This window comes from Balaenoptera ricei, chromosome 13 (assembly GCF_028023285.1).
Source record: "Balaenoptera ricei isolate mBalRic1 chromosome 13, mBalRic1.hap2, whole genome shotgun sequence".
NCBI classification, from domain to species: domain Eukaryota; kingdom Metazoa; phylum Chordata; class Mammalia; order Artiodactyla; family Balaenopteridae; genus Balaenoptera; species Balaenoptera ricei.
The window spans coordinates 8,930,853-8,957,819 of record NC_082651.1 but is presented as its reverse complement, the minus strand read 5'-3'; the positions used below and the strand labels follow the sequence as shown (position 1 = coordinate 8,957,819).

Below are 26,967 nucleotides of genomic sequence, written 5' to 3'. Positions count from 1 at the left end.
CGAGATAAAACAAGCATGGATCTGATTTATGGGCTGGCCCACATAGCTCCTTTTGCAAATGTGGCTTTAAACCAGCTAATCTTTTGAAAGTCTTTACACTGACTAATTTAGAAGCAAGGAGAACAAATGTGGGAGTATAAATGCAAGGCACTGAATAAGAGTGATCAGCTCTGCCAATGAACACACTGCTGTGTTTCTGAGTACCCAATGCAGTTCACGACTTTCATTTAGATGAAGCTTCCTGGGGCTTGTCTTGCCTTCCCAGCACAATGTGCTACGTGACTGGAATTCCAGTTTGGAAGGTGAGATCTGTCCAGGATCTTAAAGATCAGAGTCTTCAACCTCATGTTATGGGGGACTAGAGAGTGACTAGCCCAAGGTTACATGCTGTTGGCTGAGCTTTGCTAAAGGCAGGTGTGTTACAGCACCTGCTCACCTCTCACTGATTCTGTAGTCTCTCCAGTCTCTGAAAATCACCAGAAGATTCTGATGGAAAACTTATCTTCTTAGTAGAACAAATGAGCAACACTCCTATTCACTTGATAGGAGTGCAGCATCTTATTCATTTGATAGATTGTAAATAACAATACACTATAAATAAACAAACAGTAAAAAAGGAAATGTAGGGTTTTTTTAATCACAGAAAGGTTTCCTTATTGACACTGTTTGGGCAGCTCCTTATTTTTTGCCTGAGTTATGAACAAAAACATGTTCATAAGGCAGTTTGGTACCCGAAGCATACACCCTCTTCTGCTAACTGCTGGAGCAGCTCTTCCATGGCTCTGTCAGTGAAATGACATGACATTCAGGTGAAAAAATGAAGAGAATGTTTCAGTAGCAAATGGTAACACTAAAAATAGTGTTTGGAGTGAAAGTAGGATGAGGAATAATTTCTTCATTGTTTCCATGGAAAAGTAGGAAAGTGGGAATGATGTATGGCCTTTTGAGGCCTTAGGTAGATCTGGAGATGTACCCTTCAAAGAAATGGGAGGGCCTCTGCTGCCATGATAACTCTCTGAACAGCTGTTGCGCATTTCACTTTCATCTCTACGATCTCTTCCCATTCTAAATGTCTGTGAGTCTGATTTATTTCATGTATATATGAAAATTTTTATTGACTGTATTTTTATATCTAGTTGCCTATTGTTTGATCTGTGTTGCTTCTACAGAAAATGGCATAAGGGGTGCTGAGTGCTGACCCATGCGAAGCTGTGACGTAGGTGAAGCTTGTTTTTTGTGCACTTCGAGTCCTCTTCCAGCTCAGAGACCTATCCTGCAGATGCCCCAGGCCTGCCTTCTGCAGACAAGGCCCAGTTTTACCCCACCCCCTTCAAAGGTGCCCCTTCTATAAACCTCAGCTGATAAACCAACATGCTCATAAACTAATCCCTTCAAAGATGTCAGTGGCAAGTATTGCTTACTGTTTTCCTGCCTCTATCACCATTTCACAGGGGTATGTGTAATTCTACAAAAATTCTCAATGAAATGCTAGCAAAATTAATCCAGCAACATATCAAAAGGATTACATACCATGACTAAGTGGGATTTACCCAGAAATGCAAGGTTGTGGTTGAACTTACAAAAATTGATCAATGCGATAAACCATATTAATGGAATAAAGGACAAATACCACATGAGCATCTCAGTAGAAAAAAAAGCATTTGGCAAAATTCAGGACTTTTTCTTGATAAAAACACTTAACTAGGAATGGAAGGGAACTTTCTCAACAGGATAAAGGGCATCTGTAACAAACCTAAAGCTAACATCATACGACACGATTAAAGACTAAATGCTTTCCCCTTAAAATCAGGAACAAAAGTATCTATTCTCACCACTTCTATTCAACATTGTACTAGAAGTACTAGCCAGGGCAATTGGCAAATAAAAGAAATAAAAGACATCCAGATTTGAAAGGAAGAATAAAACAATCTCTGTTTGCAGATGACATGATCCTGTAGATAGAAAATCCTAAGGGATTCACTAAAAATTACTGTAACTAAAAAAAAAATTCAGGAAATGTTGAACTATACAAGATCGATATACAAAAATCAATTGTATTTCTATACACTAGCAACAAACAATCTGAAATGACATTAAGAAAACAATTCATTTACAATAGCATCAAAAGTAATAAAATACATTGAAATAAATTTAACAAAAGAAGCATAGACTTGTACACTGAAAACTGAAAAACATCACTGGAAGAAATTAAGACCTAAGTAAATGGAGAGATAGCCCATGATCATGGATCAGAAGACTTAGTATCTTTAACATGGCAATACTCTCCAAATTGAGTTACAAATTTAATGCAGTGCCTATCAGAAACCCAGCTTGCTTTTTTTGCAGCAGCAGCAGGACAAGCTGATCCTAAAATTCATATGGAAATACAAGCAACCCAGGGCAGCCAAAACAATCTTGAAAAAGATGGAGGACTCACACTTCCCAGTTTCAAAAGTTACTGCAAAGCTACAGAAATCAAGACAGTGTGGTACTAGCAATGGACAGACATATATATTAAGGGAACAGAACTGATAGTACAGAAATAAATGCTCATACTTATGGTTAATTTATTTTTGACAACAACACTGAGATGATTCAGTGGGAAAGAATTGTCTTTTCAAAAAATGTTGCTAAACAACTGGATATTCATATGCCAAAGAATGGATTTAGATCCTTTCCTTATGTCATACACAATAATTAACTCACATGAATGATAGACATAATGTAAGACTAAAACTATAAAACTCTTAGCAGAAAACACAGGGGTAAATCTTTGTGACCTTGGTTTTGGGATTGATTTCTTATATATGATACCTGAAGGCACAAGTGATAAAAGAAAAGTTGGAATTCATCAAAATTATAAACTTGAATGTTTCAGAGTACACCATCAAGAAAGTAAAAAGTGATAAATGTTACACTTTTAAGTAACTTTTACTTAAAAGTAAAATATGTAAAAAGTCTTTAAAAATATATTTTATTCTTTGTACCATATTGTACAGAAACCACTGTAGCAGATATGTTTTAATAGAACTGTATGAATGAATATAAAGTATGCTCCTTTAGTTCCTGGATACAAAAGGTTACATCAATATTGCATAAAAGGATTTTCTGGAAGTGTTGGCAGCTAAACAGCTAGACCACTGAATTTTGCTTCCAAAACTACCTCTTCATATCAGAATTTCATAGCATATCATAGATGTCACTAGACCTCTGTTCAGCAAACTGACATTAGAATCCCAATAAGTTAAAGAAAAGGAAAATAGAAAGGCAACCAAAATATTTGCAAATTATATATTTGGGAAATGCAAATCAAAGCCACTAGACACGCACAAGAATGTGTATAATAAAAAATCCCTAAATATTTGGTAATTAAGAAATATAATTAAAATAATCTGTGGGTCAAAGTGGAATCACAATGGAAATTAGAAAATATTTTTAACCAGTCATGAATGAAAATATGACATATCAAAACTTGTGAGATACACCTAAATACTTTGCCTTAGTGGAAAAGTATTACTTGTTCAAAACACATATGTTAGAAAAGAAGAAAGACTGAAAACCCAATTTGAGCACCCATCCTCAAGAATCTAGGCAAAATAGCAGCAAATTATACCCAAAATGGAAAATAGAAAAAAAGAGAAGAAATTAGTGAAATAGAAAACAAAATGCACAGTAGAAAGGATCTACAAAGCCAGAAATTGAAAAGATTAATAAAATTGATATATTCCCAGTGAGACTGACTTTGAAAAAAATGAGAGAAAGAAGGCAAAAATAGTCAACATCAGGAATGAAAAAGGGGGTATGTAGATCCTGTTTCATGAAAGAGATAATTGCAGGATTTTATGAACAATATTATGTCTAAAAATTTGTTTAAGTTAAATGGACAAATTCCTAAAAAAAAGAATTCAAATAACTAAAACTGACTTAAGAAGAATGATATCTGCTGCCTGCTAATGCAGGGAACACGGGTTCGAGCCCTGGTCTGGGAAGATCCCACATGCCGCGGAGCAACTGGGCCCGTGAGCCACAATTACTGAGCCTGCGCGTCTGGAGCCTGTGCTCCGCAACAAGAGAGGCCACGATAACGAAAGGCCCGCGCACCGCGATGAAGAGTGGCCCCCACTTGCCACAACTAGAGAAAGCCCTCGCACAGAAACGAAGACCCAACACAGCCATAAGTAAAAAAATAAATAAATAACAAAAGTGATTGTTTAAAAAAAAGAAGAATGATATCTGAATAGTCCTATTACTATTAAAGAAGATGAATTTGTAATTGAAAACCTTCCCACAATGGAAACTACAGGCCCAGGGGCTTCACCAGTGTAATTCTACTAAACATTTAAGGAAGAAATCATTTCACTCTTACACTGCTCTTCCAGAAAATACAAAGTTCCTAATTTATTCTTTGAGGCTGACTTAATCTTAACACCAAAACCTGATAAGGCCATTATGAGGATGAAATTTTACACAACTCAATTTCATTCAGTTTTATTTTATCAAATAAAATATTAGCAAATCAAATCTAGCTGTATATAAAAAGGTTCCATGTGAAACCCAAGTTGACTTTATTCCAGGAGTACAAGGTTAAATTAATATTTGAAAATCAGTCAACATAATAAAGGAGAAAGTAATATGATAATCAAAATAGATGCAGAAAAACATTTGCTAATGTTCAACGTCCATTCAAGGATTAAATCTCTCAAATTAGGAACTGCAGTTAACTTTGGTAATCTGATAAATAGTATCTTTGAAAACAAAAAAAAAAAAGACACTAACCCATAGCAAGTATCATACTTAACGGTGAAATGCTGAAAACTTTCCCTTTGTGATTATAAAGAAGACAAAAATATCCATTAACACCACTTCTGTTCAGCTTCATATAGGTGGTCTTAGCCAGTGCACTAAATCAAGAAAAAATTAGAAGTATAGGTATTGTGACAATAAAAATGTGTTTTTTCCACAAATGATATGATTGAATATGTAGGGTCCTAAAGAATTTACCACTAAATTATTAGAAGGAACAAGTGACTTATAGCAAGGTTGCTAAATACAGTACAAGGTCAAAATACAAAATTCAAATAAGTTTTATATGTCAGCAAGAATTTTAAAATGATACATATTCATGTATAAAAGCATCAAAAAATTCAAATACCTAGTGACAAATATTTTAAAATTAGTGTATCAACACCTTCACACAGAAAACTATGAAATATTACTGAGAAAAATTAAATAAATAGAAGAATATATGTTCATGGACAAGATGACTCAGTATTAGAAAGATGTCAGTTCTCCCCAAATGTATCCATAATTTGATGTAAATTGTATGTTAGAAATTATAACAAGTGTTATATGGAACTCCACTAAATGATTTTTAAATTATATGGAAATACAAAAGAAAAAGAGTCAAGATACTTTTGAAGAACAATAACATGATAGGATCTGCTAGAGTGGATAGCAAGACTTTATTGTAAAGACACAGTAATTAAAACAATGAAGTATTTGTCAGATAGAAAAATAGACCCATGAAATAGTATAGAGAGCCCAAAAACAAAGACACACATATTTTGGCACTTAATAGGACAAAGTAGTCATGCAAATCCATGGGGAAAAGATAGTCTTTTCATGTGTTTGTTGGCAATCTGTATATCTTCTTTGGAGAAATGTCTATTTAGGTCTTCTGCCCATTTTTGGATTGGGTTTTTTGGTTTTTTTGATACTGAGCTGCATGAGCTGCTTGTAAATTTTGAAGATTAATCCTTTGTCTGTTGCTTCATTGGCAAATATTTTCTCCCATTCTGAGGAATGCTCAACATCACTAATCATTAGAGAAATGTAAATCAAAACTACAATGAGGTATGACCTCACACCAGTCAGAATGGCCATCATCAGAAAAATCTATAAACAATAAATGCTGGAGAGGGTGTGGAGAAAAGGGAACAATCTTGCACTGTTGGTGGGAATGTAAATTGATACAGCCACTATGGAGAACAGTATGGAGGTTCCTTAAAAAACTAAAAATAGAACTACCATGTGACCCAGCAATCCCACTACTGGGCATATACCCTGAGAAAACCATAGTTCAAAAAGAGTCATGTACCACATTGTTCATTGCAGTTCTATTTACAATAGCCAGGACATAGAAGCAACCTAAGTGTCCATTGACAGACGAATGGATAAAGAAGATGTGGCACATATATACAATGGAATATTACTCAGCCATAATAAGAAATGAAATAGAGTTATTTGTAGAGAGGTGGATGGACCTAGAGTCTGTCATACAGAGTGAAGTCAGAAAGAGAAAAACAAATACCGTATGCTAACACATATATATAGAATCTAAAAGAAAAAAAAAAAAAGGTTTTGAAGAACCTAGGGGCAGGACAGGAATAAAGACGCAGATGTAGAGAATGGACTTGAGGACACAGGGAGGGGGAAGGGTAAGCTGGGACGAAGTGAGAGAGTGGCATGGACATATATACACTACCAAATGTAAAACAGATAGCTAGTGGGAAGCAGCTGCATAGCACAGGGAGATCAGCTCAGTGCTTTGTGACCACCTAGAGGGGTGAGATAGGGAGGGTGGGAGGGAGACACAATTGGGAGGAGATATGGGGATATACGTATATGTATAGCTGATTCACTTTGTTATACAGCAGAAACTAACACACCATTGTAAAGCAATTATACTCCAATAAAGGTGTTAAAAAAAAAGTCTTTTCAACACATAGTGCTGAGTTAATTGGAAATCTATATGAAATTTTAAAAATCTCAACAGTTTCCTCAATTCTACACAAAAATCAATTCCAGATGGACTGTTGTAAAATTAACAAGAAAATAATGTTTATAGATGAAAATATGAGACACCATTGCAAACTTCAGGTAGGAAAAATTTTCTTAAATAGGACAGAAAAAAATGCACATCCATAGAGGAAATTATTGATAAATTGGACGTTATTTTATTTTTTTATATTTATATTTTTCTTTTTTTTTTGGCTGCGTCAGGTCTTAGTTGCGGTGTGGGGTCTTCGTTGTGGCATGTGGGCTTCTCTCTAGTTGTGGTGCGTGGGCTTCAGAGCGTGTGGGCTCTGTAGTTTGCAGCATGTGGGCTCTCTCCTTGGGGTGTGCGAGCTCAGTAGTTGTGGCGCACAGGCTTATTTGCCCTGCGGCATGTGGGATCTTAGTTCCCCCACCAGGGATCAAACCTGCGTCCCCTGCATTGGAAGACGGATTCTTTACCACTGGACCACCAGGGAAGTCCCAAATTGGACATTATTAGAATTAAGAAATTGTTTATTAAAAGACACCATTAAGTGAGTGAAAAATCAAGCCTTAGTGGAAGGTTATTTGCGACACATATATGGGCTTGTATCAGAATATATAAAAAACTATAAATTAATAAGATAGAAAACCCAACAGAAAAGTAAGTAAAAGACTTGAATACGAACATCACAAATATGTATACCATTGGGAAATAAGCATCTGAAAAGGTGTTCAACCATATTAGTCACTAGGGAAATGTAAATCACAGCTACAGTGAGACACCATTTTACACCCACCACCTGGTGGGTGTGTAAATTAGTGCAATTACCTTGGAAAACAGTTTGGCATTATTTACTAAGGTTAACATATTCATACTCTTTAACCCAGTAATTCCACTTCTAGATGTATCACATGTGCACCAAGAGACATGCACATAACTCTTCACAGCAGCATCATTCTTTTTTTTTAAGTTTTTTTTTCTAAATAAATTTATGTATTTATTTATTTTTGGCTGTGTTGGGTCTTCATTGCTGCATGCAGGCTTTCTCTAGTTGCAGCGAGCAGGGGATACTCTTCGTTGTGGTGCACGGGCTTATTGCGGTGGCTTCTCTTGTTGCGGAGCAGGGACTCTAGGAGTGCAGGCTTCAGGAGTTGTGGCACGTGGGCTCAGTAGTTGTGGCTCGTGGGCTCTAGAGCGCAGGCTCAGTAGTCGTGGTGCACGGGCTTAGTTGCTCCCCAGCCTGTGGGATCTTCCTGGACCAGGGCTCGAACCCATGTCCCCTACATTGGCAGGTGGATTCTTAACCACTGCGCCACCAGGGAAGCCCAGCAGCATCATTCCTTTTATTTATTTTTTAAATTTATTTATTTTATTTATTTATTTTTGGCTGCATTGGGTCTTCGTTGCTGCGCGTGGGCTTTCTCTAGTTGTGGTGAGTGGGGGCTCCTCTTTGTTGCATTGCGTGGGCTTCTCATTGTGGTGGCTTCTCTTGTTGTGGAGCATGGGCTCTAGGCACACGGGCTTCAGTAGTTGTGGCGCATGGGCTTCAGTAGTTGTGGCTCGCGGGCTCTAGAGCGCAGGCTCAGTAGTTGTGGCGCACGGGCTTAGTTGTTCCATGGCATGTGGGATCTTCCCGGACCAGGGCTCGAACCTGTGTCCCCTGCACTGGCAGGCGGATTCTTAACCACTGCGCCACCAGGGAAGTCCCAGCAGCATCATTCTTAACAGCCCAAATAATAAATAAATCGTGTCATATTTGTAAAATGGAATAATACACAACAATGAAAATGAAAAAACCCTGAAATTATTATTACATTTAGCAACATGGGTAAATTTCAGAAACAAAATATTGAGTGAAAAAAAAAGGAAATAACAATACAAACCCTAGGATTCCACTTATAAAAAGTCTCCAAATAGGCAAAACTGAACTATTTGTCTTAGAAATCAGGACTCTGGTTATTTGGCAAGACAGGAAGAGTGACTGGGACGGGGTACCAGGGAAACTGCTGAGATGCTGGCGATGCCCTGGATCTTGACCCCGCCAGACAGTGGTTTTATGGGTATTTGTGATAATTCATTGTACTTTTCTAGGTGGTTACACTTTACCACCAAAAATGCACTCTATGAAGTACTGCTAAGATTTTATTTTTTTTATTATTAGATTTTTCTAATAATGAAATACAGAAAATTGGGATCAAATACTTCTTCCCTTATCCCTATAGGTGACACTTTCTAGCCTTTCTCAGTGTATTTGGCATATCAGAATATCAGGTTTATGATCCTATAAGATCATGGTCACAAAGACATTGTTTGCCAGAAAAGAAAAAGTCCTACTTCTCATTGTAGAATCCAGAGATGTCTGCTCTATTTTACCCCAGAGAGCTCTGAAACAATGAACAACAGAGCACAAAGAGAGTAGCACAGAGAAACACACAGAGGGACAACAGTCTACCCTGTCTGGTTCTGACAATCTGTGGAAACTCCTCAAATGGACGATTCCTATTATTCTTTCTCATCAGAATTAACCTGTGTAAATCTGCCATTCACTGCTATAAAGGGAGATACTGTTCTATTGCTTCAGGTATGAATTAACCACTTGCCCCAGTGAAGGTGTTTATTTCAAAACCTTTAAAGGCTAACCTACTGCCAGATGGGAGCTTAGTGAAACCTGAAGTCATTTATCTTTGATCTACTTGCAGAAAATCCTTGTCTCTGAACAATTCAAACTTCACAAGTGAGTGAGGTTTGTAGGTAAGCAGAGGGCTTTGAAAGATGCTACAATGGGGGCTGCAATAATCAAATGTAGATCGGTTACGGTCAAAGGGACTTGTTTCATCATGGATTAACTTGATTATTGAATTTTACAACTCTGGGCTGCTAAGGAAGAGATCTTGAATTGTTTCCCACCTGTGACCATCTTCTTCAGATCTGCCTTTAACTCGCTTCTGCAAAGACCCACTGTCTGCTTTTTTCTGAGGAAATTATTATTATAAATAACTACATAAATGTATGAAAGCTATGTTTTCTTTAGCTAGAAATTTTTAGAAGGTGGAGAGAAGTGGGCCATGTTTCAAAAATGTAAATGCAGTTGAAGAGAATCCCTCAGCCGAGCAGAGTTTTCACCAGCCATTTGGCTGCAGTGAGGGAAATATATTAAGGCTGCCTGCACTGGAGCGCAGTTCCAGCGAGTTCTTGGAGCTACAGGGAAGTACTGAGGCAAACCTTTCATCCTGTTGAATATAAAAAGTAGGTTTCACTCATTTGTTCATTCAGCAAATACTTATTGAACATCTACTATATCAAAGTCACTGGTACTTGAGTGTGAATTGGCGAAAAATGCTGCAACAGTACAATGAAAGAAAAATAGGAAGAACTATATGAAAGTAAATATCAAATTAAGGTTACACTTAAATACAGATAAAAACACTTTCCTCTGAAAACAAGATGACTATGAGGCATATTCCTGATTCTCTCCATCACTCTCATTAGTAGTAAGCCAAACCATAGGTCTATTTGTCTAGAGGCTGTTATCCTGAAGGACAGACATGCACAGATGGAGTTAATTAGCTGCCCTTGAGCTAGGCTTACTTCCAATTGCCTTGACTTTGATGGAAACATCATTAAAGAAACTGATCCTTTAATAGCAATCCCTGAGATTCCATAGCCTGTTAAGAAAACTGAGGAAGCAGAAGAGATTTCTGTCATATCAAGGAGTCTGAAGTCTTCTCTTTCAGAATATTGCAAAATGGCCTCTCTATTATATCAGATGCTATAGCCTAAGAGATGATGCAAATGCATTAATAATTACTATAATGTCTGTTTCCTACTGAGATAAAACTGGTTTAAGTCCAGCTCAACAAAACACATATAAAGAGGCAGCAAGCAGAAGATAGATTTTTTCCCCTTAAACCTAAAACAGGACACTGTACTTGTCTTAATAGATAACAGCTCATGTTACCATACATGTAATTAACATTACCTCCAAAAGCAAAATAAACATAAGCTAATAATTCTTCATTTCCTGAGGGACAAAATGGGATATTTTCTATATTTTATCTTCTCTTGTTTGTTGAGCCTTTATGAAATTTGGTCTTCATTTTACTAAATGTGTAAGTGTAAGATGCAAAATTTCCTGGAAGTACAGCAAGAAGAAATTTAGAACACAGAAAGCTTTTGCACGGCCAAGGAAACCATTAACAAAATGAAAAGGCAACCTACCAAATGGGAGAAAATATTTGCAGATCATATCTCTGATACAGGGTTAGTGTGCAAAATACATAAAGAACTCATACAACTCAATAGCAAAAACAAAAAATTGGATTAAAAAATGGGCAGAAGATTTGAATAGATATTTTTCCAAAGAAGACATACAGATGATGAACAAGTACATGAAAAGATACTTAACATCACTAATCATCAGGGAAATGCAAATCAAAACCACAATGAGACCACCTCATACCTGTTAGAATGGCTATTATCAAAAAGACAAGCGATAACAAGTGTTGGAGAGGGTGTGGACAAAAGGGAAGGAATGTGCGCTGCTGGTGGGAATGTAAATTGGTGCAGCTACTATGGAAAACAATATGGAGGTTCCTCAAAAAATTAAGAAAAGAAGTACCATATGATCCAGCAATTCTACTTCTGGGTATTTATCCAAAGAAAATGAAATGAAAATGAACCCCCATGTTCATTTCAGCAATATTTACAGAAGCCAAGATATGGAAACAACCTAAGTGTCCACTGATGGATGAATGGATAAAGATGTTGTGGCATGTATATACAATGGGATATTATTTAGCAATAAAAAAGAAGGAAATCTTGCCATTTGCAACAGTATGGATAGGTCTTGAGTGTATTATGTTAAGTGAAATAAGTCAGACAGAGAAAGACTGATACTGTATGATCTCACTAAAACAAAACAAAAACAAAAGAATGAGCTCATAGATACAGAGAACAGATTGGTGGTTGCCAGAGGCAGTGGGCTGGGGAGGAAGTAGGCAAAATAAATGAAGGGGGTCAAAGAGTACAAACTTCTAGTTGTAAAATAAATAAGTCATGGGGATGTAATGTACAGCATGGTGACTATAGTTAATAACACTGTATTGCATATTTGAAAATTGCTAAGAGTAAATCTTTAAAGTTCTCATCATAAGAAATTAGGTCTGGTGATGGATGTTAACTAGACTTACCGTGTTAATCATTTCACAATGTAGACAAATATTGAATCAGTATATTGTATACCTGAAACTAATATAACATTATATGTCAATTATACCTAAATTTTTTTAAAAAGGGAAGTGGGTTTCCCCCAACATTAAATCATAGACTTGTAGAAAGAGAAGGGGCTCAGAAAGGACACCAGGAGCATGTTTCCCAGCTGAAAAGCTGACCTTTCTCATAAGGAGAGCTTCCCTGTGCATCAGGGCCTCTAAAATTTCTCTCCTTGGCTTCATTGGCTCCTTGTTTGACTCTCTCTGCCACATCTCTGCCCACCTTAACTGAAAGTAATAAAGGTGAGCTCTCCAACCACAGTCCAAAGAAAGGAACTCTTATTATCCATGAATCTGGGTGCCCATCAAGTGCATGTTCTTTTCGAAGACCTAATCCTTTTCACTCCTCATCAATAGACTAAACTCACCATCATTTCATTCCTCTATTTTTATTAGTAGATACAGCAAAATATCCTTTTTTTTAAAAAGAGGAAATAAAAGAAGAATCTCCTTTGAAATACTCTGAAAGTTTATCGTTAAAAATAGAACTCCCATAAGATCCAGTGATTCTACTTCTGGGAATATATCCAAATGAAAACATTAACTCAAAAAGATCTGCACCATGTTCATAGCAGCATTATTTACAAAAGTCAAGACATGGAAACAACCTACGTGTCCATTAACGGATGAATGGATAAAGAAGTGTGGTACGTATGTACAATGGAATAACATTCAAACATAAAAAAAAATGAGCAAATTCTACCATTTTCGACAACATGGGTGGACCTTGAAGGTATTGTGCTAAGTGAAATGAGTCAGACAGAGAAAGACAAATACTGAATGATCTCACTTATATGTGGAATATAAAAAACACCAAAACAAAAAACCCCAACCCCCCCAACAAATTTACAGAAAAATTGATCAGATTTGTGGTTACCAGCGGTAAGGGTTAGGGGAGGGGGAATTGAAGAAAGGTAATCAAAAGGTATAAACTTCTAGTTATAAGATAAATAAACACTAAGGATGTAATGTACGACATGATGACTGTAGTTAACACTTCCGCGTGATATATAGGAAAATTGCTAAGATAGTACATCTTAAGAGTTCTCCTCACAGGGAGATATTTTTTTTCTTTTTATTGTACCTATCTGAGATGAGGGATGTTAACTAAACCTATTTTGGTAATCGTTTCACAATACACGTAAATCAAACCATCATGCTGTACAACTTAAACTTATACAGTGATACATGTCAATTACTTCTCAATAAAACTGGAAAAAAAACTGGAATAAATTTATCAAAAGAGGTGCACTGAAAACCGCAAAACATTGTCAAAAGAAATTAAAGAATCCATATCACATATTCATGGATCAGAAGATTTAATATTGTTAAGATGGCCATACTCCCCAAAGTGACCTATAGATTCAATGCACTTCCTATCAAAACCAGGTACTCTCTTTTGCAGAGGTTGAGAAGCTGATCCTAAAATTCATATGGAAATAAAAGCAACTTAAAGTAACTAAAGCTATCTTGAAAAAGAAGAACTAAGTTGTAGGACTCACACTTCCTGGTTTCAGAATTGACTACAAAGTTACATTAATTGTGACAGGGTGGTACCGGCATAAAGAGAGACATATAGGTCAATAGAACAGAATTGAGAGTCCAAAAATAAACCTTCACATTTATGGTTAATTTATTTTCATCAGGATGCAAAGGGAATTTGATGGGGGAAAGAATGGTCTTTATAACAAATGTTGCCCAGACAACTGGATATCCACAAGCAAAAGAATGAACCCAAACCCCTTCCTCACACTGTACATAAAAGTAACTCAAACTGAATCATAGAATTAAACTTAAGAGCTAAAGCTATAAAACTCTTAGAAAAAAACATAGGAATCAATATTCATGACCTTGAGTTAGGCAACGTTTTCTTAGATACAACACCAAAAAGTACACCTAACAAAAGGAAACAATACATAAATTGGACTTGATCAATTAAAAACTAGTACTACAAGTGATACCATCAAGAGAGTGAAAAGACAGCCTACAGAATGGAAGAAATATTTACAAACCATACATCTGATAAGGGTCTAATATCTAGAATAAAGAAAACTTACAATAATAAAAAGATAACACAATTAATAAATGGGAAGTGGATATGAATAGACACTTCTCCAAAGGAGACAGACAAATGGCAAATAAACACATGAAAAGATATTCAGTATCAGTAGCCCTTAGGGAAATGTAAGTCAAAACAATACCATTTCACAACCACTAGGATGGCTATTTTAAAAAAAAGGCTGATAATAACAAGTGTTGGTGAGGATGTGGAGAAATTGAAACACTCATACATTGCTGATGGGAATGTAAAATTGTGCAGCTGCTTGGAAAACCGATTGGTAATTCCTTAATTACTATATGACCTAGAAAGTTCTCTCCTAGGTACCTACCCGTGAGGTTAGAAAACACATATCCACACAAAGACTTGTACATGAATGTTCATTGTATTATCTTAATAGCCAAAAGGTGGAAACAATCAAAGTGTTCATTAATTCATGAATGGATAAATAAGATACAGTATATTCATGCAATGGAACATAATTCGGCAATAAAAATTAAAGAAGCACCAATACCTGCTATAACATAGAAAGCCCTTGAAAATATGCTATGTGAAAGAAGCCAGTCACAAAAGACCACATGTTTGTATGGTTCCTTTTATGTGAAATGTCTGGAACAGGCAAATCATAGAAGTGGAAAAATGATTAGTGGTTGCCTAGAGCAGGGGGTTGAGTGTGTGGAGGAGAATGGGGGATGAGTGATTGCTAATGGGAATGCTGTTTCTTTTTGGGTGACAAAAATGTTCTAAAATTAGATTGTGATGACGGTGACACAACTCTGTGAATATACTGAAAACCATCGAATTATATACTTTAAATAGGTGAATTGTATGGCATGTAAATGATATCTCAATAAAGCTATTAAAAGGAAGGATAAAGGGAGGGAGGGAGCAAGGGAAGAAGGGAGGGGGGATGGAGGAACTAGAGCTTTGACTCAAAGGAAATGTTTTGAGGGACTGGAACAAAATGTGTATATTCTCAGCACCAGAAAACACCACAAACAAATAGATCCTCATGTGTACAAATAAAGGAAAGGACATTAAGTAAATGAAGATAATTAAATAGATTGTATAGAGGGTGTGCATTCTAGTTTATGTCTCTAGCACATTAGAACAATGTAGGTTGTTTTGGAAAATTAGTTTTGGCATACTGATCAATCTTACCTTGTTCAAAATCTAGAGATCTGATACTGCACCTGTGAATCATCCTAGCATTTATTAAGCACCCACTTACATTTTCAGCATGGTTAGAGATGGAAAAACCTAAAAACTGGATCCTAGTATTGTATTTGATGAAACAAAGCAAAAACACATGAAGTGGGAACCTAGCTAAATACACTTTAACCCATTCAACATATATTTAAAGACCACCTGTGATGTACAAAGGACTGTTTTGAGTAGGAGAAGGCTGGGGATAAAGATAAAAGTGGGTGAAACTATGTTCCCTTCCCTCAAAATATTCAAAGTCTATTATAAAACATCCTCTCAAATAGGTGTAATACAAGGCATTATGTGATACAGGCCTAAAAAAGGTAAACATTTTAAGGGGAGGTCAGAGAAGGGCAAACTAATTTAGGGCTGATGGGATTAGAGAAGACTTCAAAAGCCTTCTAGCTGTTGATCTGTTTCTCACCTTCTCTCTTAAAACAAAACAAAAACTTAATATTTATGCATTCTGTTTTAATTTTAATCAAAATTATAAAAGATTCAGATAGTTCCACAAGGTTATTAAGACAAAAGTCTCCAGCCAGCCTTATTTCCACCTGTGCATTTTCCCCTCCCAGAGGCCACCAGTTTTACCTCTTTTAGCTGATTGTTTTGGTATCCCTTTCTCTAAATAACAAACTTGTATCACTATTCCTTGACTTTTCAGTTTTAGGCATTAGCTATTGACTTACCACTACAAAAGAAGAGAATTTAGCTTTATTTCTTTCCAAGGCCTTCATGACCCATTGCTTCTTTCCCATTCCTTCATTCTCTCATTAATTCATTTTGTTTAGATTTATATTCAGTGTTTACATTATTATGTCTGCGAAGTACTATTTGCAATTGAGCCATCTGGTAGACCATGATTTATCTTTCCCTTCCTAAACTGCTTTTCATTTTCCCTATCTTGTTTTTCATTCGTTTGATCTCCTATCTCTTACCTGCTAAGGACTAACAAATCTCTTTCCCCAGGCAAGTTTTCTCTCTTGATACTGAAACCTATAGATTTCTTTATTAATTCAACAAATCATCAACTGACCACCTACCGTACATCTGGCATTGTACTGAAACTAAGCACTTTAGATATATTATCTCAGTTAAACCACATGATTCTATTTTGAGTTAGGTACTATTATAAATATACCTTTTACAGAGAAGGAAAATAAAAAGTTAGCACTTTAGAAAGTGCTAACTTGCCCAAGTACATAGCTATGTAGAAACATGATGTAAAGTCAAGCAGTGGGACTTAAGAACCTATGATCATAACCACCTATACTTTACATTCTTTCAGTAAATATATATCAACTGCAAGCCACCATGAGTCTGGCACGGTCTGTACCATGATAAATAAATCAGACTATTCTTGCCTTCATGGAGCTCACAGTCTAGCAGGTATGACACACAAACAAGATGATACAATAAGAATGCAATGGATACACCAATAAAGATGTTAAAAAAAAAAAGGATGCAGTGGAGGACATGGGATAAGTGAAATTAATAGTGAATAGAAGAATACATAGAAATTAGCAAGAAATAAAAAGACTTTCATTTTTAGAAATAAATATTAAGCACACATCAGTGCCAGGCACCGTGCTAGGTGCTGCCGACACAATGTTAAAACAAACAAGAATTTTCCAGGCTGGGAGACGAATAGGAGAGAGGAAAAGGAGTGATCCAGGCAGAGGAAACAGCATGTGCAAGGGCCAAGAGATAAAAGAGCATAAACTGTTCAAGGTACTGAAAGCAATTCGGAATAACTATAATATATAATTGTAAGGTGGGGGGTGAGGTATGAAGTTGAAGAGATAAAAAAAAAACAAATCAGAGAGGTCTGTAAAGGCAATGTTGAAGAGCTTGGACTTTAATGACAAATTTGGTACTCACAGCGTGCATGTGCGGAGAGAGAGAAGTAAGCATATTTGTGTTTTAAAACTCTTTCTTGATTACAGTGTGGAGAATGGATTAGATGGAAGTATGAAAGCATACCTGTTTTTTGTTGTTGAGTTGTAAAAATTCTATATATATTCTGGATATGACATCCTTATCAGATATATGATTTGCAAATATTTTCTCAAATTACTTGGATTGCTTTTCACTTTCTTGATACTGTCCTTTGATGTACAAGGTTTCTTAATTCTGATGAAGCCCAATTTATCTATTTTTGTTGTTTGTCATTTAGCAATATTTAAGAAACTTTGTGAAATACAAGGTCATGAAGGTTTGCGTCTATGTTTCCTTCAAAGAGTTCTGTAGCTTTAGCACTTAAACCTAAGTATATGATCCGTATTGAGTTGATTTTTGCATGTGGTGTGTGGCAGGATCCAACTTCATCCTTTTGCATGTGGTCATCCAGTTGTCCCAGCACCACTTTTTTGCTTTTTTTAAAAAATTTATTTATTTTCTTTACATTTTATTTTTGGCTGCGTTGGGTCTTCATTGCTGTGCGTGGGCACTCTAGTTGCGGCGAGCGGGGGCTACTCTTTGTTGTGGTGCGTGGGCTTCTCATTGCAGTGGCTTCTCTTGTTGCCGAGCACAGGCTCTAGGTGCATGGGCTTCAGTAGTTGTGGCACGTGGGCTCTAGAGCGCAGGCTCAGTAGTTGTGGCGCACAGGCTTAGTTGCTCCACGGCCTGTGGGATCTTCCTGGACCAGGGCTCTAACCCATGTCCCCTGCATTGGCAGGTGGATTCTTAACCACTGTGCCACCAGGGAAGCCCCCAGCACCACTTGTTGAAGAGACTGTTCTTTCCCCATTGAATGGTCTTGGAACCCCTGTCAAAAATCAATTGACCATAGATGTATGGGTTTATTTCTGCACTAATAGAATAAACCAATTCTATTCTATTGATCCTTATGTCTGTCTGTATGCCAGTACTACACTATTTTGATTACTGCAGCTTTGCAGTAAGATTTGAAATTGGGAAACATGAATCCTCTAACTTTGTTCTTCTGATTCAAGACTGCTTGGGCTATTCTGGGTCCCTGCAATTCCATAAGAATTTTAGGACTGGCTTTTCCATTTCTGCAAAAAATAAATAAATAAATAAATAATAAATAATAATAATAAACTCCATTGGGGTTTTGATAAGGACTGTATTTAATCACAAGACGGTTTGGGAGAATATTTCTTCTTAAGAATATTAAGCCTTCCAATCCATGAATGCAGGATGTCTTTCCACTTATTTAGGTCTTTAATTTTTTCAGCAATATTGCATAGTAGGAAGTGATATTTAAGTTGACAGAATGTGTGGAGTGAGAAGGGAAGGGAGTGACCTGGTGTGGCATCTGGGCTCGGGGTTCAGGTGTCTGACATAGTGGCTGGTGTGGGACTCCATGGTGGGAAACCAGGGCAGAGACTACAAGGAGGAAACATTGTTGAATTGAGTTTAGACACATCCAGACTCAGTGCCTATGAGATATTTAACTCAGAGGGTTAATAATCCTCTTTTAAAACACGCTTACTTCAGCAAGAGTGGATGTTTTGTACTAAACATGACTTTTTAAAACTGAGAGTTCTCTTTCAGGAGATTTCTTTGTCATCAAAGAAAGAATATGTTTGGTATAGTTTTTGCATTGTGTATTTTATTGCATTTTTTGTATTGTGTCTTTACTATATCAATAGGCTATTACACATTTACCTCAAGCAATTAGAATCTCATTTAAAACAATAAATGCGATGGGCCCCTGGCCTGAGGAGCAGGAGTGGGAGCTTTGAGACTAGGGTGGTGCAAAAGCCATGTGGATAACAGGCTCTTGGTGCTCCAGCCAGGCATCAGGGCTGTGCCTCTGAGGTGGGAGAGCCAACTTCAGGACATTGGTCCACAAGAGACCTCCCAGCTCCATGTAATATCAAACGGTGAAAATCTCCCAGAGATCTCCATCTAAACGCTAAGACCCAGCTCCACTCAACGACCAGTAAGCTCCAGTCCTGGACACCCTATGCCAAACAACTAGCAAGACAGGAACACAACCCCACCCATTAGCAGAGAGCCTGCCTCAAATCATAATAAGGCCACAGACACCCCAAAACACACCACCAGATGGGGACCTGCCCACCAGAAAGACAAGATCCAGCCTCATCCACCAGAACACAAGCATTAGTCCCCTCCACCAGGAAGCCTACACAACCCACTGAACCAACCTTAGCCACTGGGGCAGACACCAAAAACAATGGGAACTACGAACCTGCAGCCTGTGAAAAGGAGACCCCAAACACAGTAAGTTAAGCAAAACGAGAAGACAGAGAAACACACAGCAGATGAAGGAGCAAGGTAAAAACCCACCAGACCTAACAAATGAAGAAGAAATAGGCAGTCTACCTGAAAAAGAATTCAGAATAATGATAGTAAAGATGATCCAAAATCTTGGAAATAGAATGGAGAAAATACAAGAAACATTTAACAAGGACCTAGGAGAACTAAAGAGCAAACAAACAGTGATGAACACCACAATAAATGAAATTAAAAATTCTCTAGAAGGAATCAATAGCAGAATAACTGAGGTAGAAGAACGGATAAGTGACCTGGAAGATAAAATAGTGGAAATAACTACTGCAGAGCAGAATAAAGAAAAAAAAAATGAAAAGAATTGAGGACAGTCTCAGAGACCTCTGGAACGACATTAAATGCACCAACATTTGAATTATAGGGGTCCCAGAAGAAGAAGAGAAAAAGAAAGGGTCTGAGAAAATATTTGAAGAGACTATAGTTGAAAACTTCCTTAATATGGAAAAGGCAATAGTTAATCAAGTCCAGAAGCACAGAGTCCAATACAGGATAAATCCAAGGAGAAACACGCCAAGACACATATTAATCAAACTATCAAAAGCTAAATACAAAGAAAAAATATTAAAAGCAGCAAGGGAGAAACAACAAATAACATACAAGGGAATCCCCATAAGGTTAACAGCTGATCTTTCAGCAGAAACTCTCCAAGCCAGAAGGGAGTGGCAGGACATATTTAAAGTGATGAAAGGGAAAAACCTACAACCAAGATTATTCTACCCAGCAAGGATCTCATTCAGATTCGACGGACAAATTAAAACCTTTACAGACAAGCAAAAGCTAAGAGAATTCAGCACCACCAAACCAGCATTACAACAAATGCTAGAGGAACTTCTCTAGGCAGGAAACACAAGAAAAGAAAAAGACCTACGATAACAAACCCAAAACAATTAAGAAAATGGGAATAGGAACATACATATCGATAACTACCTTAAATGTAAATAGATTAAATGCTCCAACCAAAAGACACAGACTGGCTGAATGGATACAAAAACAAGACCCGTATATATGCTGTCTACAAGAGACCCACTGCAGACCTAGGGACACATAGAGACTGAAAGTGAGGGGATGGAAAAAGATATTCCATGCAAATGGAAATCAAAAGAAAGCTGGAGTAGCAATTCTCATATCAGACAAAATAGACTTTAAAACAAAGACAATTACAAGAGACAAAGAAGGACACTACATAATGATGAAAGGATCAATCCAAGAAGAATATATAACAATTGTCAATATTTATGCACCCAACATAGGAGCATCTCAATACATAAGGCAAATACTAACAGCCATAAAAGGGGAAATCGACAGTAACACAATCATAGTAGGGGACTTTAACACCCCACTTTCACCAATGGACAGATCATCCAAAATGAAAATAAATAAGGAAACACAAGCTTTAAATGATACATTAAACAAGATGGACTTAATTGATATTTATAGGACATTCCATCCAAAAACAACAGAATACAATTTCTTATCAAGTGCTCATGGAACATTCTCCAGGATAGATCACATCTTGAGTCACAAATAAAGCCTTGGTAAATTTAAGAAAATTGAAATCGTTTCAAGTACCTTTTCCGACCACAATGCTATGAGACTAGATATCAATTACAGGAAACAATCTGTAAAAAATACAAACACATGGAGGCTAAACAATACACTACTTAATAACCAAGAGATCACTGAAGAAATCAAAAAATACCTAGAAACAAATGACAATGAAAACACGACGACCCAAAACCTATGGGATGCAGCAAAAGCACTTCTAAGAGGGAAGTTGATAGCAAAACAATCTTACCTTAAGAAACAAGAAACATCTCAAAAAAACAACCTAAACTTAAACCTAAAGCAATTAGAGAAAGAAGAACAAAAAAACCCAAAGTTAGCAGAAGGAAAGAAATCATAAACATCAGATCAGAAATGAAAAGAAATGAAGGAAACAATAGCAAAGATCAATAAAACTAAAAGCTGGTTCGTTGAGAAGATAAACAAAATTGATAAACCATTAGCCAGATTCATCAAGAAAAAAGGGGAGAAGACTCAAATAAATAGAATTAGAAATGAAAAAGGAGAAGTAACAACTGATATTGCAGAAATACAAAGGATCGTGAGAGATTACTACAAGCAACTATATGCCAATAAAATGGACAACCTGGAAGAAATGGACAAATTCTTAGAAATGCACAACCTTCTGAGAATGAACCAGGAAGAAATAGAAAATATGAACAGACCAATAACAAGCACTGAAATTGAAACTGTGATTAAAAATCTTCCAACAAACAAAAGCCCAGGACCAGATGGCTTCACAGGCTTATTCTATCAAACATTTAGAGAAGAGCTAACACCTATCCTTCTCAAACTCTTCCAAAATATAGCAGAGGGAGGAACACTCCCAAACTCATTCTACGAGGCCACCATCACCCTGATACCAAAACCAGACAAAGATGTCACAAAGAAAGAAAACTACAGGCCAATATCACTGATGAACATAGATGCAAAAATCCTCAACAAAATACTGGCAAACAGAATCCAACAGCACATTAAAAGGATCATACACCATGATCAAGTGGGGTTTATCCCAGGGATGCAAGGATTCTTCAATATATGCAAATCAATCAATGTGATACACCATATTAACAAATTGAAGGATAAAAACCATATGATCACCTCAATAGATGCAGAGAAAGCTTTTGACAAAATTCAACACCCATTTATGATAAAAACCCTCCAGAAAGTAGGCATAGAGGGAACTTACCTCAACATAATAAAGGCCATATATGACAAACCCACAGCCAACATCGTCCTCAATGGTGAAAAACTGAAACCATTTCCACTAAGATCAGGAACAAGACAAGGTTGCCCACTCTCACCACTATTATTCAACATAGATTTGGAAGTTTTAGCCACAGCAATCAGAGAAGAAAAAGAAATAAAAGGAATCCAAATTGGAAAAGAAGAAGTAAAACTGTCACTGTTTGCAGATGACATGATACTATACATAGAGAATCCTAAAGATGCTACCAGAAAACTACTAGAGCTAATCAATGAATTTGGTAAAGTAGCAGGATACAAAATTAATGCACAGAAATCTCTTGCATTCCTATATACTAATGATGAAAAATCTGCAAGTGAAATTAAGAAAATACTCACATTTACCACTGCAACAAAAAGAATAAAGTATCTAGGAATAAACCTACCTAAGGAGACAAAAGACCTGTATGCAGAAAACTATAAGACACTGATGAAAGAAATTAAAGATGATACAGGGCTTTCCCTGGTGGCGCGGTGGTTGAGAATCTGCCTGCTAATGCAGGGGACACGGGTTCGAGCCCTGGTCTGGGAGGATCCCACATGCCGCGGAGCAACTGGGCCCGTGAGCCACAACTACTGAGCCTGCGCGTCTGGAGCCTGTGCTCCGCAACAAGAGAGGCCACGATAGTGAGAGGCCTGCGCGTTGCAATGAAGAGTGGCCCCCGCTTGCCACAACTAGAGAAAGCCCTCGCACAGAAACGAAGACCCAACACAGCCAAAAATAAATAAATAATAAAAATAAGTAAACAAAAAAAAAACGTACTTAATAAAGATGATACAAATAGATGGAGAGATATACCATGTTCTTGGATTGGAAGAATCAGCATTGTGAAAATGACTATACTACCCAAAGCAATCTACAGATTCAATGCAATCCCTATCAAACTACCACTGGCATTTTTCACAGAACAACAACAAAAAAATCTCACAATTTGTATGGAAACACAAAAGACCCCGAATAGCCAAAGCAATCTTGAGAAAGAAAAACGGAGCTGGAGGAATCAGGCTCCCTGACTTCAGACTATACTACAAAGCTACAGTAATCAAGACAGTATGGTACTGGCACAAAAACAGAAATATAGATCAATGGAACAGGATAGAAAGCCCAGAGATAAACCCATGCACATATGGTCATCTTATCTTTGATAAAGGAGGTAAGAATATACAGTGGAGAAAAGACAGCCTCTTCAATAAGTGGTGCTGGGAAAACTGGACAGGTACATGTAAAAGAATGTAATTAGAACACTTCCTTACACCATACACAAAAATAAACTCAAAATGGATTAAAGACCTAAATGTAATGCCAGACACTATTAAACTCTTAGATGAAAACATAGGCAGAACACTCCATGACATAAATCACAGCAAGATCCTTTTTGACCCACCTCCTAGACAAATGGAAATAAAAACAAAAATAAACAAAAGCGACCTAATGAAACTTAAAAGCTTTTGCACAGCAAAGGAAACCATAAACAAGATGTGAAGACAACCCTCAGAATGGGAGAAAATATTTGCAAATGAAGCAACTGACAATGGATTAATCTCCAAAATATACAAGCAGCTCATGCAGCTCAGTATCAAAAAAACAAACAACCCAATCAAAAATGGGCAGAAGACCTAAATAGACATTTCTCCAAAGAATATATACAGACTGACAACAAACACATTAAAGAATGCTCAACATCATTAATCATTAGAGAAATGCAAATCAAAACTACAATGAGATATCATCTCACACCGGTCAGAATGGCCATCATCAAAAAATCTACAAACAATAAATGCTGGAGAGGGTGTGGAGAAAAGGGAACCCTCTTGCACTGTTGGTGGGAATGTAAATTGATACAGCCACTGTGGAGAACAGTATGGAGGTTCCTTAAAAAACTAAAAATAGAGCTACCATACGACCCAGCAATCCCACTACTGGGCATATACCCTGAGAAAACCATAATTCAAAAAGAGTCATGTACCACAATGTTCATTGCAGCTCTATTTACAATAGCCAGGACATGGACGCAACCTAAGTGTCCATCAATAGGTGAATGGATAAAGAAGATGGGGCACATATATACAATGGAATATTACTGAGCCATAAAAAGAAATGAAAATGAGTTATTTGTAGTGAGGTGGATGGACCTAGAGTCTGTCATACAGAGTGAAGTAAGTCAGAAAGAGAAAAACAAATACCGTATGCTAACACATATATATGGAATCTAAGAAAAAAAAAATGGTCATGAAGAACCTAGGGGGAAGATGGGAATAAAGACGCAGAACTACTAAAGAATGGACTTGAGGATATGGGGAGGGGGAAGGGTAAGCTGGGAGAAAGTGAGAGAGTGGCATGGACATATATACACTACCAAATGTAAAATAGATAGCTAGTGGGAAGCAGCCACATAGCACACGGAGATCAGCTCGGTGCTTTGTGACCACCTAGAGGGGTGGGATAGGGAGGGTGGGAGGGAGGGAGATGCAAGAGGGAAGAGATATGGGGATATATGTATATGTATAACTGATTCACTTTGTTATAAAGCAGAAACTAACAAAAAAATAAAATTAAATTAAATTAAACAATAAATGCTCTTAAATATTACCATAAGGACTTCCTTGGTGGCACAGTGGTTAAGAATCCGCCTTCCAATGCAGGGGACACAGGTTCGAGCCCTGGTCCAGGAAGATCCCACATGCCATGGAGCAACTAAGTCCGTGCACCACAACTACTGAGCCTGCGCTCTAGAGCTCCTGAGCCACAACTACTGAGCCTGTGTGCCACAACTACTGAAGCCCACATGCCTAGAGCCTGTGCTCCACAACAAGAGAAGCCACCGTAATGAGAAGCCCACGCACCACAACAAAGAGTAGCCCCCACTTGCCGCAGCTAGAGAAAGCCCACGCGCAGCAACAAAGACCCAATGCAGCCAAATTAATTAAATTAATTAAGTAAAAAATATATTACCATAAGAAATAATCTTTTCTTTGAATTTTAGCATAGAATACACTTAAGGGTTCTCTACCTTTGGATAATGTTGGCCCCTTTATACTTACCATATAATTTTCCTTTTAAGTATTCTGCGATTAATGGCACAAGTCAAGTACAGTATACTTTTAATCAAGTATGGAAATATTTTCTGACATACTTCATTCCTATTTCTGTCACACCCCTCTCCCTCATACTGCCCTCTCCACTTACAATATCAGAGAGAGTCATACAGAGTGAAATAAGTCAGAAAGAGAAAAACAAATATTGTATATTAATGTATATATGTGGAATCTAGAGAACTGGCATAGATGACCTTATTTGCAAAGCAGAAATAGAGACACAGAGGTAGAGAACAAATGTATGGATACCAAGGGGGAAAGGGATGGGGTGGGAGGAACTGGGAGATTGGGATTGACACATACGCACTATTGATACTATGTATAAAATAGACAATTGAGGGGAACATACTGTACAGCACAGGGAACTCTACTTAATGCACTGTGGTGTCCTAAATGGGAAGGAAATCCAAAAGGGAGGGGATATATGTATAATGTATGGCTGATTCATTTTGCTGTGCAGTAGAAGCTAACACAACATTGTAAAGCAACTATACTCCAATAAAAATTAGTTAAAAAAAAACCCAATATATGTTAAGTGCACACAACAGGTGACACTCAGCTCCTTATCAGCTCTTCTAGGAGGTGGAGAGACTAAAATAAATATTGTGATGCTTTGCTACCTAGCAGAGGTTAATTTTGCATATCTACTGGTATATTATTTAATACCAGCAAGAAAAACTTTTTGTATATTATTCTGTAACATGTTTATTAAAAGATAACATCTTATTTTTAATTATTCAATTTTTAAAACCAATCTGTAATGACTGTCCTGAACTAGCTGTGTAAACCTCAAGGTTTTTAAAAATCAAAGTAAAGTGAATATAGAGCATAAATTTATGGTGAAAAACATTAGAGTGCTAATGCATAAACAAGACCTAAATCAGGGCACTATCCTACATTACTGTAGTCATAATGAATAGTGACTCTATAAAATGAGACACTGTCTGCATCATATGAATATTATCAATGACAGGGCTTTTTAAAAATTATTAAAATGGCAAGAGTACAAATAGCTTTTACCAGTAGTGTTCAGACTGTAATATCAACATTAAATCAAAGTCTATGGACAGAAAAGTTAAGAGATTTAGGAGAATTTAGGGGAAATGAGGAAACATCACTGAACTTGGTACTCTACATTATAGACAGCTGCCACAGGCAAAAAATAAATAAATAAAATGGCAATTAAGTTGATTGCAGTATTTTAATATTTTAAAGAAAAACATATTAAAAATACAGATTTTTTTTTAATTTTTACATTCTTGACAGATATAGCATTACCTACCTTTCTAAAAATAGTAGGGGTAAACAACTGCAGAAAATGTATGTTAATTAGTGGTACAACACTATGTATTTAAAAACCCTGACACGCTCGTACTATCTACTGCTTTGAAGTCAGATTATGGCCTAGAGTTAATGTCACGTTGGTTCCAAAATGGAATATGGGGTCCCAGGCCAGTATTGGTAAACTGTGCCTATTGTGGCACAAC

General features: G+C 36.9%; 1 protein-coding gene across 1 annotated transcript in view; it reads right to left on the bottom strand.

Annotated features, from left to right (window-relative positions):
• Positions 1-18,255: 18,255 nt before the first annotated feature.
• The window catches only part of TSGA10 (testis specific 10), a 110,601-nt gene continuing 101,889 nt past the window's right edge, over positions 18,256-26,967 (bottom strand). Inside the window, exon 21 of the mRNA XM_059942739.1 lies at positions 18,256-18,312. The gene's annotated coding sequence lies outside the window, so the exon portion shown is untranslated. The remainder of the gene's footprint in view (positions 18,313-26,967) is intronic.